This window comes from Ambystoma mexicanum, chromosome 9 (assembly GCF_040938575.1).
Source record: "Ambystoma mexicanum isolate Mex_15411 chromosome 9, UKY_AmexF1_1, whole genome shotgun sequence".
Lineage (NCBI taxonomy): Eukaryota > Metazoa > Chordata > Amphibia > Caudata > Ambystomatidae > Ambystoma > Ambystoma mexicanum.
In genome coordinates this window covers 137,328,070-137,343,967 of record NC_090931.1, presented here as the reverse complement: position 1 = coordinate 137,343,967, position 15,898 = coordinate 137,328,070, and positions in this window count along the sequence as shown.

Here is a 15,898-nt window from a genome sequence, read left to right as displayed (position 1 = left end):
TCTCCATCTCCACATGTGAGTCATGTTTGGCACTGTAAAAAGCTCCCTTAGGCAACACAGCCCTGGCCTCAGAGCCGCTATACCGGAATCTCTTGATTACTCACTGCCTTAAAATCTACATCATTCCAATGGATCACATGGGTGACATCTTTGCATAGGATGAGATCTTTGCATGGGGGACATCCCTTGCATTCGGCGACTTTCTTTGCAGAGGGTGACTTTTGTTTACACAGGGTGACATAATGTTTATTTTGCATTGTGTTAGGTTTGCTTTGAAAAGCTTGGCTGGTCCAGGAAGGTGGCCATCTCTCCACAGTTCCGAAGACGGCAGCGCCAATTTAACTTTGATAGTTACTCCTCCAAAGGAGCCGCTGTCACCTGTGTGAAGAAGCATCACCCGAGACTGCATCTCAAGGGTTGGGCCAACGGCGAGTGTGATGACGGCGATCCAGCAGCATCTAGAAGTGAGTACTTCTGTACAGAGGAGTCGATCTCTATGCATGTATTGAATGATTGTTGATATCTATGGCGCCAGCTACAATGAGCAGAAGGCTTCTAGGCACCCAGAATGATAGTAACCAAAAAAGGTTTTACAATGCAACTTGTCTGTGTTTGCACCTTTTATCAAGTCTGAACAGTGATAGTAAGAACAGAGACAGTGTTACATTAACATGTCCCCCTCCCTCCTCTCTTTACCCTCTCAATGGCCCAAAATCCAATTCAAGTCCAAAATTTTACGAAACATTAGAAATGGAAATTCTTTGGCTTAGAGAACATGATGTATTGTGCTTAAGCATCACCTATTGTGTTGGCAGTGTGGATAGCCTTTGACAGCCTGGCGTACAGGTTATATGGCCGAACAAATTGAGGGCCCTAATGCCAGGCCCTAATGCCATTACCCAGTGATTCAACCTGTCCCCACAGGCATGTTTGCTTTTAGCACCCCGGGGGTTAATGCCTGAGATGCTAATAGTGTGTAAACATTTCCATAAACAACATGTGCGGTAAGCTCCATCATTGAAACTGAAGACGGGGCTATAAGCGGAGTCCCTCTTCCATTTTCATGGTGAAAGAAGTAGATAATATATAGATTAAATAATATTGTGGACCTATTCATTTCATTATGCGTCGAACGTCGGTTCCTAAAAATGTTCAGTGAACTCTCTTTCCTTTCTTTTTACAGGTAAACAACTGATGGAAAACAGCGACTTTTGGGACTACGGCACTCAGGTGGACCTTGAAAGCTTCAGCACGAGTATCTTCTATCGAATCTTGCTTCAGCAGTCGCAAAGTGTGACAGCCAAGCTGGGTCAACTCAAAGAGGAGGTAGGCCTGTCTCCAGAAACACATTCATGATGTTGCTGTGTTTATGTTGGATGGCGTCCTCTACGCGGGAAATAGCATAGGAAACGTGACCATCCCCCGGAAAGACTTGCTCTGAATCTTCAGGGGACTCGCTCTGCTAAACCCGACCTCCTCTCACCTGTGACCGTCTCGACAGCGTTTCAAACATCAGATGGCATTCTTCAATGATTAATCGCCTGGGTGTTCCTGACTGGCAACACATCAACGCCTCCGCTTATACTCCCTGAGCTGACCTTAGTTGCAGTCACTAAAGTGTTAATAACTTTTATACTGCCCGCAACCCATCTATAGCATCTGTAGTGCAGACATGGAACTAGTGAAGTCTTCTGGTCATAGCGCCCGGTCTCACACCTTCACCAGTAACTCACTCAAGCAAGATGAAGGCCCATATGCCTTGACGCGTCCTGTCGTCACCCTACTTCTCATGAAAGGCGGGCATTGAGGCCTTGTTAACAATCTGTCTGATTTCAGATTTGCCATCTGCAGTCAAAGCCTTGTGGTCTCAGGAGGACAGCTCAGGGGCAACATGCTTGCCTTGGAAGCAAGAGGACATGGAGCAACACAGGTTAGATCCCCGGGTCCGCTCTTGGAAACCTCTTGGTATTAAGCGCATTATAAATAACCAATCATATCATCTCAGATCATGTGTTGTCAGAGGGTTGCTCTCTGCCCGCATCAAGAGCAATGGCATACTTAATGACATGAGGCATTCTGCCACCATTCCAAGGAAGGAAATCTACTTTGGGGAAGATCAGAGGGCAATTACTTCAGGACATAGACCAGGTGTCACCTGCACTCTAATTCTGGATAACTCACCTGCAGTCTTCGATAGGGCGTACCATTGCGCCCTACGACACCCGTCAAGCAAAGTGGCGGTTAGTGCAGGTGCTGCCCACAAATGGTTTGCTTCGTTCTTCACAGATCGCACTCACCAGGTTCAAATGGGTCACCTTCACAAAGATCTACTTGAGCTTAACATCAACATGCCCCCCTCTTGCACCAATACTCTGCTGTTACAGGAGTTCCTATCCAAGGTTGTATGCATGAAACTAACTTTGCCTAAAGCCTCTCAGCCTGAAATTCTGCTTATTGGGTCCAGTAGATCCTAGTGTGTCACTACTGTTGTGGCCCCCATAGGGGTGCCTTTCCCAGACAGGACAGAATCATTACCGAAACCTGGATATGACTTTCACTTACGACCTATTCTTTGCACCCTAAAGACATTGGGGGACATTCCGACTGAAATGGGAATGGGGAATGGTTTGCGAAATGGGGATTTACCGGGTCCACATAGGTCGGAGTGTCCCCGTAAGTCCCCATTCCGACACCCGGACCCGGACCCGAGTTTGGAGGCAGCCATGGTACTAATAGCACCATGGCTGCCTCCAAACTCGGAATGACCCCCATTGTATTAGATCTTTTGCCCACAATCTATTCATTGTGGGTAAAAAGACTGAATACCGGAGCCCGCCAGCCTACCAAGCCATGCCCTTCATAAATACATGTGCGTACAGACGCTGAAAGCCGTAGCCAGGCTAGAAGATGGAAGTCGGGCATTGGGTCAGTGTGTGTATGTGTGTGTGTGTTGGTGGACTGGGCAAACTGTTCATGGCAGGGATGGGAGGGTGAAAGGGGTTTGGTCGGTGAAACCCCTGATTGAAAAAGGTAGGGACAGGTGGGAGAGTGGCCCCCAGGAGGGTACAGGGGTAAAAACCCCCAAAATGGTCACAATCCCCGCTGTTGAAGGCCGCCCAAAATCAGACAAAAAATACAGCCTTTTTCAGTGAGACCTTTATCAGTCAGGATTATGACATAGAACCAAAGAAATATGGTAACCAAGTCCATCATGCGAGGTTCATGCTTAGCATCCGTCCATTCTTTCAGATTCCTCTGAGAGATTCACTTCTCCGAGCGGTAGCCATGTCGACACTTGACTGTTAGTTTGCCAGTACTGTGCTTGCTGCCAAATCACTGCACGGAATCTCACAGCCAGCTTCATGTTCGGGCAATGGAAACACGCCATTGCCTACGAAGAAACAATGTAAATATTTTAAGATCATGTGCATTGCCCATAAAGTTATAAACACATCAGGCAAACCTCTTCATCTTCTCCGTGTGACTCTTCTAAAAGCCAACCAGACGCCAAACGTCGGATTCTCCACACCCGCTGGTTTCCTGCCTTCCAAGGCATGCACGTTTTAGGGTAGGACTCATTGCTGATAAGGCCCATCTCTGTTCAACTCACTTCCACTGTATCTGTCCCTCAAACCTGATCACATAATGTTCCCTGAAAAGAATTACAACTACACCTGTTCCATACAGCATATGGAACCAATAATTTCTTTCTTTGGCATTCTCATCCTGAGAAAACAAAATGGCTCCACTCCCCACCTAACCTGGGACTGGGCGATGTGCCCCACCCCTCCTCAATCCCGCGCCCCTGACGTTAGCTCCCCACTCTCTTGTACGGATCGCTTGCGGTCTGCTTCTCTCACTAGGTACCTGTCTCTATGACTTGTAAAAAGTGCTCTATTGCTTCCGAAAGCTAGGTCCGCATTCAATAAAAGCCCTAACAAACAGAAGCCACAATCGGTTATTGTTAGTCATCTTACTGTTAGGGGTTTACCGAATAGTAGATTTTAGTATTCGGCTGAATACTGAATAGTTGGTAAAATATTCAGCTGGCGCCGGATACGGAACTGAATAGCTGCCTTTTTAATAAATAAAGTTATGTAGAGAAGAAAACCCCTTTGTAAATTAAAAACACACTTTAAAATATGTGTACCCATTCCTTATTGCATTTCTTTTCTTTGTTGTCTACGGAAGATGTTTCAGTAAACCATGAAAGGAATACAGTATCAGAAAACAAACTGTTCAATAACAGCACAGTTTGTATTGTTATGCATTCATAGGTGTCGCGTGTTGTGCAAGGCTGAATTCACTAAGACCAGCCCAAAACTACTGTATGCATTCATTCAATCACTGTGAGGGAGGAGAGGGATGTGTCTTCTTGTACTTTTAAATGTTCCTTTTGGGCTGTCCATCTTTAGCCTTCTGGCACCAGCAAGGCACTGAAACACAAAAGGAGTGATACCATCAATTAGGGTTGTCCATGATATAACCGAATCAGAAATGTCTGAGGGAGAAAAAAACGAAAAACATTTGCATGAAAATGAATTTCGGTTTTCTCTTCCCCGGACATTTCTGGTAACCTCCCACCCCCAGACTTACCTTTTGTCAGCACACTTCGCTCTGTGCCACTGACTCCCCCATCCCTCTGTGATGCCGGTTCCCTTCACTTCCGTGGATAGGACCCGACGTGGCAGGGTCCTTTTTTTAAAACTTTATCTTTGACTGGGGACACCCCCGCAACCCCGATGCCACTGTAATGAACAAGGCTGCGCAGGACACCCCATCTCCCTTTGTTCACTACAATGGTACCGAGTGGTAGATGTGTTCAAAATGTTCAGCTGTACGTAATTTTTGTACAGCCGAAAATTCAAACAACTCTGCCATTTGTTTTTTTTTTTAAGGTTTTATATATTGATTCCATAATTAGCACCCTGCTAACTGCAGAAATGATACAGAATACAAACCTTTGGATTGCTAAAGCCATGCTTTGAGCCTGTGGTACTGTGTGGGGATGAGGAATTCAAAGAAATGTCTTTTTCATTAATAGATTATATTTTTCTTTCTTTTTCGGGTGGGGTATGGTTGTGGTGTTTTGGGGCATGAAAAAAGACACTAGACAAAAATATCTAGGGCATGCTGAGTCCTCCATGGTTCCCGACTGACATTGCTGATTTTCATTGCAATGGGGTCTTACATGACCTAAGCTCATGAGTGTTAGTGTTGGAAGCATACATGCAATGGATGGGATGCAGAATAACTCTGACACCAAATAATCGTACCAAACTCTACAAGATGGCAAAGTGTTTTCTCTCTTAATATCAATTGTCTAAAACAGGGAGTTACAGCGGACGTCGCACAAGCATTCTCGAAACATTTCATTAAAAAATCACACTAATATGTAAAAAATGTGTCATACGTGATGTCATACTACGTGGAAAATAAAAACCTATGGGGGGTTGTGATAGGTTCAAGGGGAACATCTAAGTATACTTTCTATAAGGCGTGGGATTGTGATTGGATATCTACTGTCAGGTGGACCACTTATGCCCACCTCTAGTGCAAGTCATTCTTCATCATTATTAAGTACACAGTATACTATTGGCTCTCAAACTATAAGGCCCTTCGTTATATGGTCCTCTACTATTGGTTGGCACGCTCGTGCCAGTATCGAACATTTGGCTCACTAGCAGTATGTAAGCTCATACCCCAGGTGCCAGGAGGTGGACTTGACTTTACCTCTCCACCCAATTAGCCAAACGTCTCTCATCACCGATGCCTTCTGCCATGAAGATTGTCTTTGAACTTGACCTTGCAGTGTATTCTCGTCTCTGGGAATAGGAGGGAGTGTGAGTTTGCGCTATCATACTTCTGGGACTGCATGCCCAACTCTGTTTCAATTTTGCAGCATTTAATTGTCTTGAATAAATAAAACTTGACACTCATGGTGTTCTTTCTTTGCACCTTAACAAGGGATGATTCAGCATCTCATGTTCACTTTCTTCAGTAATAGATAACCAGTCTTGGTTGTTTCAGCCTTGATATCAGGCCAGACAGCCCTTCCAGACTCTTCCACGATCTTGACTAATGCATTGCTGCAACACAGCTTTCGGCTTTTCTTCTTCATGGGTTTGAACTTACTATATTTGTGACACTGATGTCCAGTTTCTATACAATGGCGGCTCCACCTGCAGTCTATTCACTACTTCTAGCCAGCTTCTAAGATTACTTAATCTACTTGCTCAGCAGAATCTGTACATGTATTGAACGACTTGCATCTTCTGCAGTGCTTCTCACACATCCAATCTTCTTTTGTACTTTGAAGTTACTCGACTCTTATTTTTGTCATCAGTTTCTAGGTGATCTATACATATTCTTCCTCAGCCATTCTTCAGGGTGTCACGTTCGTCTCTTGTGACGTCACCAGCTTCTCATTCTCTCATTCTCATATTCCTTCAGGAAGTTCCTCCATTAGATTATCTTCTCTTCGGGAATACATTTGATATGGATTTCTCAATGGATACCTTTTCTCGAATATTCACTGCAGAATAGTCACAACTGCTAGTATCAAGCATGGCACAATCTCATGTTCTCAGCATATACGTAGTAGGGGGGCAGGACTTCATACAGAGGCATGTGGCTGCTCCTCTACACTCACAATACCAAAAAAAAGGCAGAAACAGAATAAGACGTTGTCCTTACCACTATTTGGCTGTTGTTACACAATGGGTAAGAACGGTGGCAAATAGGCTACACTTCTGGATACAGTAATCCAGAGGGAGTGGAGCAGAATTGCCAAGGAATCCTACAGAGCACTAATGTGGTTCCTTGCTTCCCATAAACTTTTCTAAAGTCTGAGGCTGGAGATGACTATTGAAGTTGTTGTTATTCTAAGTTGGAAGCTGCCATTTGAGAACTTCTATGTTTTTGTGGTTGAAGAAGTAGACGGGCAGGCAAGTATACCCATAGGGCAATACGTTATTGCCTTAAAGAAACTGGTCATAGAATATACCAGGTAGTAGAAGGTGCACGTTCTGAAGAGTGGTACTAATAGAAAACAATATATGTTGAGTTGTAACATGTGGAGAATTGTGAAAACTGGTTGAAGAAAAGTTACAATTCTTTCTGAAGCTAAAATTGTGGTAAACCATCCTTACAAAGATGCTTATTATTACTACAAATGTTAGATAATTCTTATTGTAGGAGGCGTGAGAACCTATGACTTTTTCTTGAGATGCTTTATAGAAGCAATGGAACTTTGGGAACTTGAGCACAATGATTTAAGAACTCTACTGGAACTTTATGTTAAACTGGATTTCCTTGTTTCCTTTGAACTATGGAGAAAACCCTTATTTGGATCTGGGGAAGGGAATTTCATGCAGGTCATGATAAGAGGCATTGATCATATTGTGAATCCAGTTATATGTTATACATGTTGTTGAATTGAATTGACATATATCACCTTTACTTTTTGCATGTTGTATAAGTGTGATTGTTAGCTATACATTTGTTAGAGAGTTTCCTTAAGTTTAGTTTAGGCAGGGAAATCATCTTCGGGGTGACGGATAGAGAGGCGTTTATCCAATCAGAGTGCATCCTGCCTCACATTTCTGACCCCTCACAGCAGCGTCGTCTCACATGAAGGGAAAAAGGCTGTGTACACAATTGTACACCACCCTTTGCTCTTTACATTTGCACCCTGCATTGCAAATTACAAACATTTGGTGGAGGGGAGCCACTAATGTCACAGTGTAAACATAACAGCTCTCCGTGGCCAAAGAACTCACTTGGCCAAAATGAGCCTCACAAATAAGATAAGCAACCATGTATGTCATGACAGTTACACCATGTTGGCAAGTGAACACCCAGCGTCCCCACACAAGAAGCAAGGGTGGCAGGCCAACAGGCAACGTGCACATGCATGCACAGTGGGCACCTTCAGTAGGCACTACCTCCACAGAGCAGTAGCAACACTCAGTGGCCTAAAACCACCCATGGCAATCATACGAAATGTGTGTATGCCAAAGAAACGCAATGTCTCATGAGTGTCTTGCAAGGCCACTGACCTGTATTCAAAATGACACACAGCATTTAATTATCCACACAACAGGTACAGAGTGCACAGATGCCGATGAGGCTGGGCCCCTCCACTGCCCTAGACACCTCCTCTGCTGCCACTTCGTCCAACTCCACCTCTGAACAGGCGGGACTTGTAGGCAGGGGGAGTAAGAGCTGGTCAGGGGACACCATTGCTGTGGCAACTCTAGCAGGGATGTAGGAAAGCTTGATCCACAGATTGGTGCCCAGAGGCCCCTCCACCGTCCATGCAGGTGGCATGGCAGAGACTGATGCTGTCACAGCCACAGTCGGCCCCTGTGACAATCCACAAGGTTGCAGTCCACGCCCTGCCACCCACATATCAGGGCACTGACACACCCTCCTCACCATCTCGGGAAGTGCATCACCAGCCCCGACACCATCCTGATACCGGCAGCGACAGCACCACCGATGAGGCGGAGGAAGAGGAGGACACAGGCTTCTGTTCACCTTGCTTCAGCCAATCCCGCCCCACAGTCCAACACCCGTGCCACAATGCAACCTGGTAATCATGTGGGCATGGCTGTATGCCATTGAGCAGCACCATGCCTCACTGGAAACACTGGTGGGCCAGAAGGTGGAGCACATGCAGGCCATGAGGGACTGCCAGTAGGGCTCATGCCACAGGATTTCCTGTTCCCTCTACCAGGCCACCGCTGCCATTGCCAAGGTTGAGCAGAGGATGAGAAAATATACAGACTGCATGTCGTCCTTTGCAGAGTCCCTCAATTTTTGAATGCAGCTGACTCTGCAGCAAATCCGGGGACAGGTTTCTGAGCCCTCAACCTCAGTCACCCCCATGGAGGGATCTCTTCCCAGCACACCAAGGCACCAATTCCAGTGCCACCTGACACCTAACGTCCTCCTGGAGAAGGCAAACAGGCCAAGTGGCATTTGTAGTGACTTGTAATATAGTAAATTGTTTCTCAATCACAGGGGAGGGTGTGTTGTGAATGGTGTGTTTGGGAGACGGATGCTGGGTGGGGAGGGTGTGTTGTGGATGGTGTGTTGGGGAGGGGGAGGTGGGTGAGGAGGATGTTTATGGGGAATTTGTGTTAGGGCAGGGAGGTTGGTGGGGAGGGTGTGTTGGGGAGGGGGCAGGTGGGTGGGGAGGGTTAGTTGGGGAGAAGGAGGTGGGTGGTTAGGATGTTCTCACATGTGTTAATTAAATACTAATTAACTTGAAGCAATGCTAGGACATTCCTTATTGTGTGTTTAATTAATCAAGTAACTATATACAGAGGTGTGTAGCATGTGGATATCCATGTGCTCAGAAATAATTGTCCATCAGTTCTTTCTAAACCAGACATATATCCCATCCCTACCCTCGTCCTGCTCACTGCGTAGCAGCACAGCACCCGCGGGTAATGAGTTCTCCTCTTGTGGGTGTTACCTGTCCACTTCAGGGGGCAGAGGAAATTCCACCTGAGGCCCCTCCAGTCTGGCGTAGGCACTGGGAATGCACCTTCAACAGGTCAAAGGTCGACTTGATGCAGAACCCGGTTCGGACGTGTTCCTTGTTGTAGGCCACCTCCTGTGGCATCTGTGGAATCTGCACAGGTGTCATCAGTCATGGAAGGTGGGGGTATCCAGAGTCACCTGCAAGGCCAAAGGTCATAGGTATCAGTCACAGAGCATTGTGGACATGTTGCCTTTTACAATGTGGCATGTTGATAGATGCTCTGTGCTTGCATGCAGGCAAGTATTGTCGCACAACATGAGTTACCTTCAAAGTACTTGCATGTGGAGTAATTCGCTATAAAGGAACATTTGCTTTATCGTGTAACACCATGCACCCAGCTCACAGACAGCGATTGTTGCTTTCAAGGTCTCTGATTGTTATGGCCGAATGTCATTGTGCCTGTGTTGGGACTGTGTGTCGCATTGTGGTTCCTGTATTCCTGTGTGTTGCTAGCCCATTGGGGCAATATGCATTGGTGACTTACTACTGCATTGCCAATCATGTCCAAGTCCTGTGGGTTTTAGTCTGTCATTTTCAGGGTGAGAGGGCAGGTCCTGCATGTACAGGGTCTTGACAGGGCCTGCATTGTTCAGTTGTGGTAATGCCCCCCTTCACACAGAATTTCACTGGTACTGTTAGATCAATTTGCGTGATGGCACTTGTACTCACCCAGTATCCACTTCAGTTGCCCTCTGTGGCTCTCCGTGCATCCAGCCAGTGTGCTGTTCCGCAGGACCATGGCATTGTGCGAGTAACCTGGGAAGCAGGCACAGCAGTGTGTAATGAGATCAGGATTGGCGGTGACCTGGTCATTCAGGGAGTGACATTGCTTCCTGTTGCAGTATACCTCTTCGGCTGCCTGGGGGGCCACTGATGCCACATGGGTACAGTCCAGAGCAGCAATTACGTTGGGCATGTGGGCTGCTGTGGTCTCCCTGTTCGGATGGTACAGGGTGAATAGCTGGTTGTCAGTCAGGGTCCAGGATGACGTCCTGACCCAGGCTATGGGAGCTAGACTCACATCATGTGTCCTCCTCCTCCTCTCTGCACCCTGTACGCTATGCTGCTCTTTCAGCCTCTGCAGGTCAATGCAGAGCAGGAGCAACTGCATGTCCAAATTCATAACAGCTATTGGCAGCATGGTGTTGGGAAGTGTGTTTGGAGGCGATGTGGGCCTTATGTACCCTTCCTAATCGACTGTATGCATCTGTGGCTTAATTTCCATCACCTCTATGCATTTACCTCCTCCTTTCAGGTGCCAGTAACCAGGGCCAGTCTTAGACCAGATTGCACCTCAGGCGGGAAGCATCATTGGCGCCCCCCTCCCCGAAATGACATTAACAAAAATGGAATGTTACAAATGTTATAAATAGGGGCACTCAATAAAGACCTAGATGGAAATACAGCCACTAGATTTATAAGCACTATGTATTTCCTTTCCAGTGAGGTACTGTAAAAAACAAGACTTGGAAAAACCACTCAAATCCTGTTTAAAACAAGCATTGGTAAAGCCAACGTGTTTGGCTTGTGCATAGGTTTTAAGCATTTGCCAGCCACTACTATTAGATGCCCAGGTGCTCACACCATTTTGCACCTGCTACCAACAATGGGTAGTTAATACCACTATGGTTGTGCCTGGCAAGTGCCTTTCCCATGCCTACACAAAAGCCCAAACTTTTGGCATTGCCATTGCTTGTTGGAGTTGCCTTAGGCTGGCCTGGGACATGTCTCCTGTAAATGTGATTGACCCCTGCCCTGGAGCTGTCTCCTAATTGTTACTCTTTGGAAACTAGGGCAGGCATTAACACAACCCATTCTGAACTCTAAAAGCATTCCTTGAGGGCTATGTGGTGACGCGCTGCAATGCATGCACAGGTAGCATATGGCATGGAGGTCTTTATGAAGTTATAAAAAGTCATATAAAATATCATCGTTTTTAATAAGTGAGATAAAGAACCACAGTGTATAATTAAACTCAAGAAAAATGCTGCTGAAGTAGCTTAGTTTTGGCACACCATATTAACACATGGTCAGACCTGAGCTCAGTGCACACCTGCTCTTCCGACCAGAGCAGTCAACAGTCTTTCCACTCACGCGTTTTGCATTGTACAGTAAGTGAATATTACAATGTTCGGTTAGAAACCAATGTTGTTTAATAGTTTATAGACATATTTGGCTTAAATAACATTTCCAATTTCACTAAAAGGGTGTCAAATTGTCTGCGCTCCTCCATTTTCCCCATGCAATGCAATGCCATTTTATAACATAAAGAGCTTCTTAAAAAAAATAGCACACTGAGGGGTCACTGTGACTCCAAAACCTTAGGAAATCTTGGGGTAGGGTTTGAGGGGCAGATATGACATCCAATTGAATGGTAGGACTAAAAAAAGTAGAGAAAGCTTGACACAAACTGGTAACGTTTTGACAAAAAGTACGTCCAGGACCATGAAAAATTGGACAAGCGGTTTTGGGGTTGTTCATTGTAAAGGGGGCACCGACATTACTGCACAGTTGTAATCACCATTTGTATTGCACAGCAAACATACTGCAAGGTCCTTTGGCGCTGGAATAATAGTTGATATTATTGTCTGACTGAATGGTCCTCATTTTAGCTTCTTCACAATGATGAGAGGCTGAGCTGTATGTGTTGGGATTAGTACTTATGATTTGCAGACTACAGCCACATCTCTGCAGTGGGTCCTGAACACACTGAACTATCTCACTGTTGAAGCATGTATGGTATTATTACCCAACTCCTCAGAAATTTGAAACTGTGTTGCTGACAACCCTATCCCACCAACCTTAAGCTTGGACTGCTATAACTGTAAGAATGTACTCTCTATACCCTACATTATCTCGCACAATTACAACCTCGCGTTGTGCAAGATTGTGCAAATCTTGCACAATATTAGCACTAGATCAAAAATTGGCCATCTGCAAAAAAAGTATTGAAATACACATATCAAAAAGTATTCTTTCAAAGCATGTTTGCACCAGGGCAAAATGTGCCCTAGTGCTAATTTGCATTTGTATTTGTATTTTATTTATTTGTATAGCGCACAAGGCCCAAGGGCAACCAGGCGCATATCTTAAGGCACATAGGTACATGAAATGGCATGAATACAGTTACAGGCAAAGACATATTAAAATCACATAGGCACAAAGGTACATGAAATGGCATGAATGCTGCGGCAAGCTTTGTCCTGGTGCAAAAAGGCACTGAAAGGATTACATGTTTTCACTAGGGCAATAACATTGCTTATTAGAACTTGGACAATCTTTGTCTGGCTGCAAAAATGCGTTGAAAGAATACTTCTTTTGCTCTAGAGCCATGTTTGCTCTAGTGCTAACACTGTGCACAATTGCACATGCACTTGGGCAAAAGTTCTGTAATCTGGCTCCACATGTATTTACCTTCTCCAATTCCATGTTGCCCTCTCCAGCGACCTCTGAGGGATGAAAGGACAAATGGACTTCTTTGGGATTTTAACCAGTCAGATAGCAGCACTCGCCCCTGATATCTGTGCGTGCAGCCTGCTGTGGCAGGTTCGAATCCCAGTGGTGTCCCAGCAGGGTCAACTCAGCCTTTCATCCTTCGGAAGTCGATAAAATGAGTACCCCTCTGCTGGATAATAATGTCTTCTGTTATTTGAGCGCTCTGAGACCTTTGGGTCTGTAGTGCTAAGAAATACTTGTGTAAGGATCTCAACATGAGAAAATGCTGAGCTCTCTTAAAAAGAAGAATTGAACCCAGGGCCTTACATTGGTTTGGACCACAATTAAAAGGGTCCTCCAGTCAATAAAGTCGGTTTGCTCCTTTATTCTGAGATTGTTGTGGGTATTATGGACTATATTTGAACCTTAACACTGCCAAAACATCTGGCTGCACAGCAAAGTAACTCATCAACCCGACCCACTTTGACAAAAAAACCTGGCCCACACTAGCATGTTGGGCTTGCACTTCCGGCATTGCCCTACACACAAGTACAAGACTGATTCAACCCACTGACATTCAGGTTGATGTGGGTCGCATGTGCTTAATAAATGCAGCTATTTCCACCAAGCAGGCTTTTCACCGGTGACTGCAGCAGCAGCAGCTCAACCCACGAACTCGCTCAGCATGCATGAACTGCAGGTTGATTGCAGTAGTAACCCATGAACTGCAGGTTTATTGCAGTAGTAACCTGCTAAGCTATCATTACCAAGCAGGATTCAATCATTTTACTTGTAGATTTCATAGTAATATTTGCAGCAGATGCATTCATTCACATGCCTATACTCATTGGGGCAAGGGGCAGGCTTGGACTGTTACCAGGATGAGACAACCTTTGCCTCACAGTTTGCTCATGTACTGCAGCAGCTTCACTTCTCCAGCTATTTCATCTAAACTAGATTTCATCCTTTGTCTTGTAGGCTGCCCACACATATCAGCACCAGCTTGCAGCCGCACAACTCGCTGAACTGTCCCATGAGCAAAGGTTTGAATCCGTAACTTGCAGGTAGTACACAAATTGCAGCAGCCTAACCCACTAAGTCATGACAGCAAAGTAGTATTCAAATCTGTGACTCACAGGTGCACAGAGGGGATTTCAGCTGCAGTGCAACGCATCCCCTTGAGCTAACTCACTGAAGCTATTTGAATCTGAGGTATGCAGATTGCATGCTGATCCTTGCAGCAGGTGCAACAACTCATCATGTCTTTAAGATGGCGTAGTGGACCTTGAATTAGGGTGACCAGAAGACTCACGGTGTACCACTTCTCGGTCATGGACTTTAATTTAAGATACATTCTGAGATTTGCCTTGGTTACTGCACTTGAAGAAGTCCGACTTATGTTCTTGCTAAATTGTGATTTATAGAAAAGAAAGCATCAGACAATGGGTGCCTAGTGACATGGAGTCACCTAGGCACTCATTCCTATTCTGTATCCGTGGGTGGCACTAATTCTTGCATGTATTTGCCTAACACAGAATGGCCTCTAGGCGCTGCCAGCCGCTCAATGTACGGTTGTGCGCCATTTGCAGCGTTGCCGGGTTGGGAGATGAAGCGAAGCAGTGGGGGACATGTCATTGTCCGGAAGGCCGGGTTTAATTGAGTCCAGCTTCTTGTTGAGGATTACACGCAAGGGCGCCAACCCCACAAGCTGCCCAACCGTTTGATGCATGCTGCTGCGTACTGTGTAGTGCACACGTGTGTGTATCTGCTCCCAGCCAGTTATGCAGTGCTCTGCTCTCTCAATTACTGACTGAGTCTTATGATTTTGTATTGTCATTGCAGCACTTTGCTTTTATGTACAGTAGTACAGTTTATTAAAATAACATTAAACGGCAGTGTAACATTGTAGGAGTCAGACTACTGGTGCCCCCTAGAGGCTGGCACATCAGGCAGCCGCCTGCTCTGCCTGACACAAAGACCGGCCCTGCCAGTAACTGCACTCTGTTTTGGCAGTATTACTGCCCATGTTGGCAGTGTTTTGGCAGTATTTCAACTTGTAATACGGTGGTAATACCATTTTGTATTTCAGCAGAATGTCTACCATATGCATTTAGTAATTCTGCCTGCAATAATTCCGCCAGGACAAATTACACCAGGGGAATTAGCAACCACTCATATTTCGGCAGTATGGTAAAAGTGGCGGCCATATTGTTACTGCCACTTTTACCATATACCGCAAGAGTCAAAATGAGCACCATATACACGAGCACCACAACTGGCAGCACACTACACATCTCACAAAACCACAACTACCTGGATGATTTTAAAGACACTAGCTAAGGAAAACCTCATTGCCCCTCATTACAAGTTTCCCAGTAGCCCTCTGGTAATTCCGACGGGATACTTGGGAAAATGATTGGTTTGGGGATAAAGCTGACCCACAAGCGAACCAAGTAGATGGAGCTTTGTCCAATTTAGGCTTCTCTCAAATAATAGACGTGCCAACCCATGTGAAGGGACACTCTCTTGATTGGCTGTGCTGTCTCAACACGACTCCAGCTAACCTGAATGTTAGCCCTTGTCCTTGGTCAGACCACTTTTTCATCCACTTTGAGATATTATCGGACAAAGTCATCCATAATGTGAAACCGGTCACTAGTACAGTGTATAGTAGAAATTTAAAAAAACTGACACCTGAGACCCTTGACCGCTGGATTACTACACTGAATACTTTGATTAAAGACGACTCATCAATCGAAGATATAACTGTTGCTTATCAAGATACTCTTCGAGAGGCGGTCAACACCTTAGCTCCTCTCGAAAACAACAAAATAACCCATAGGGAATCTAAGTCATGGTTCACGCATGACTTACAACTAAAAAAAATCAAAACTAAGGCTCTCTATACCT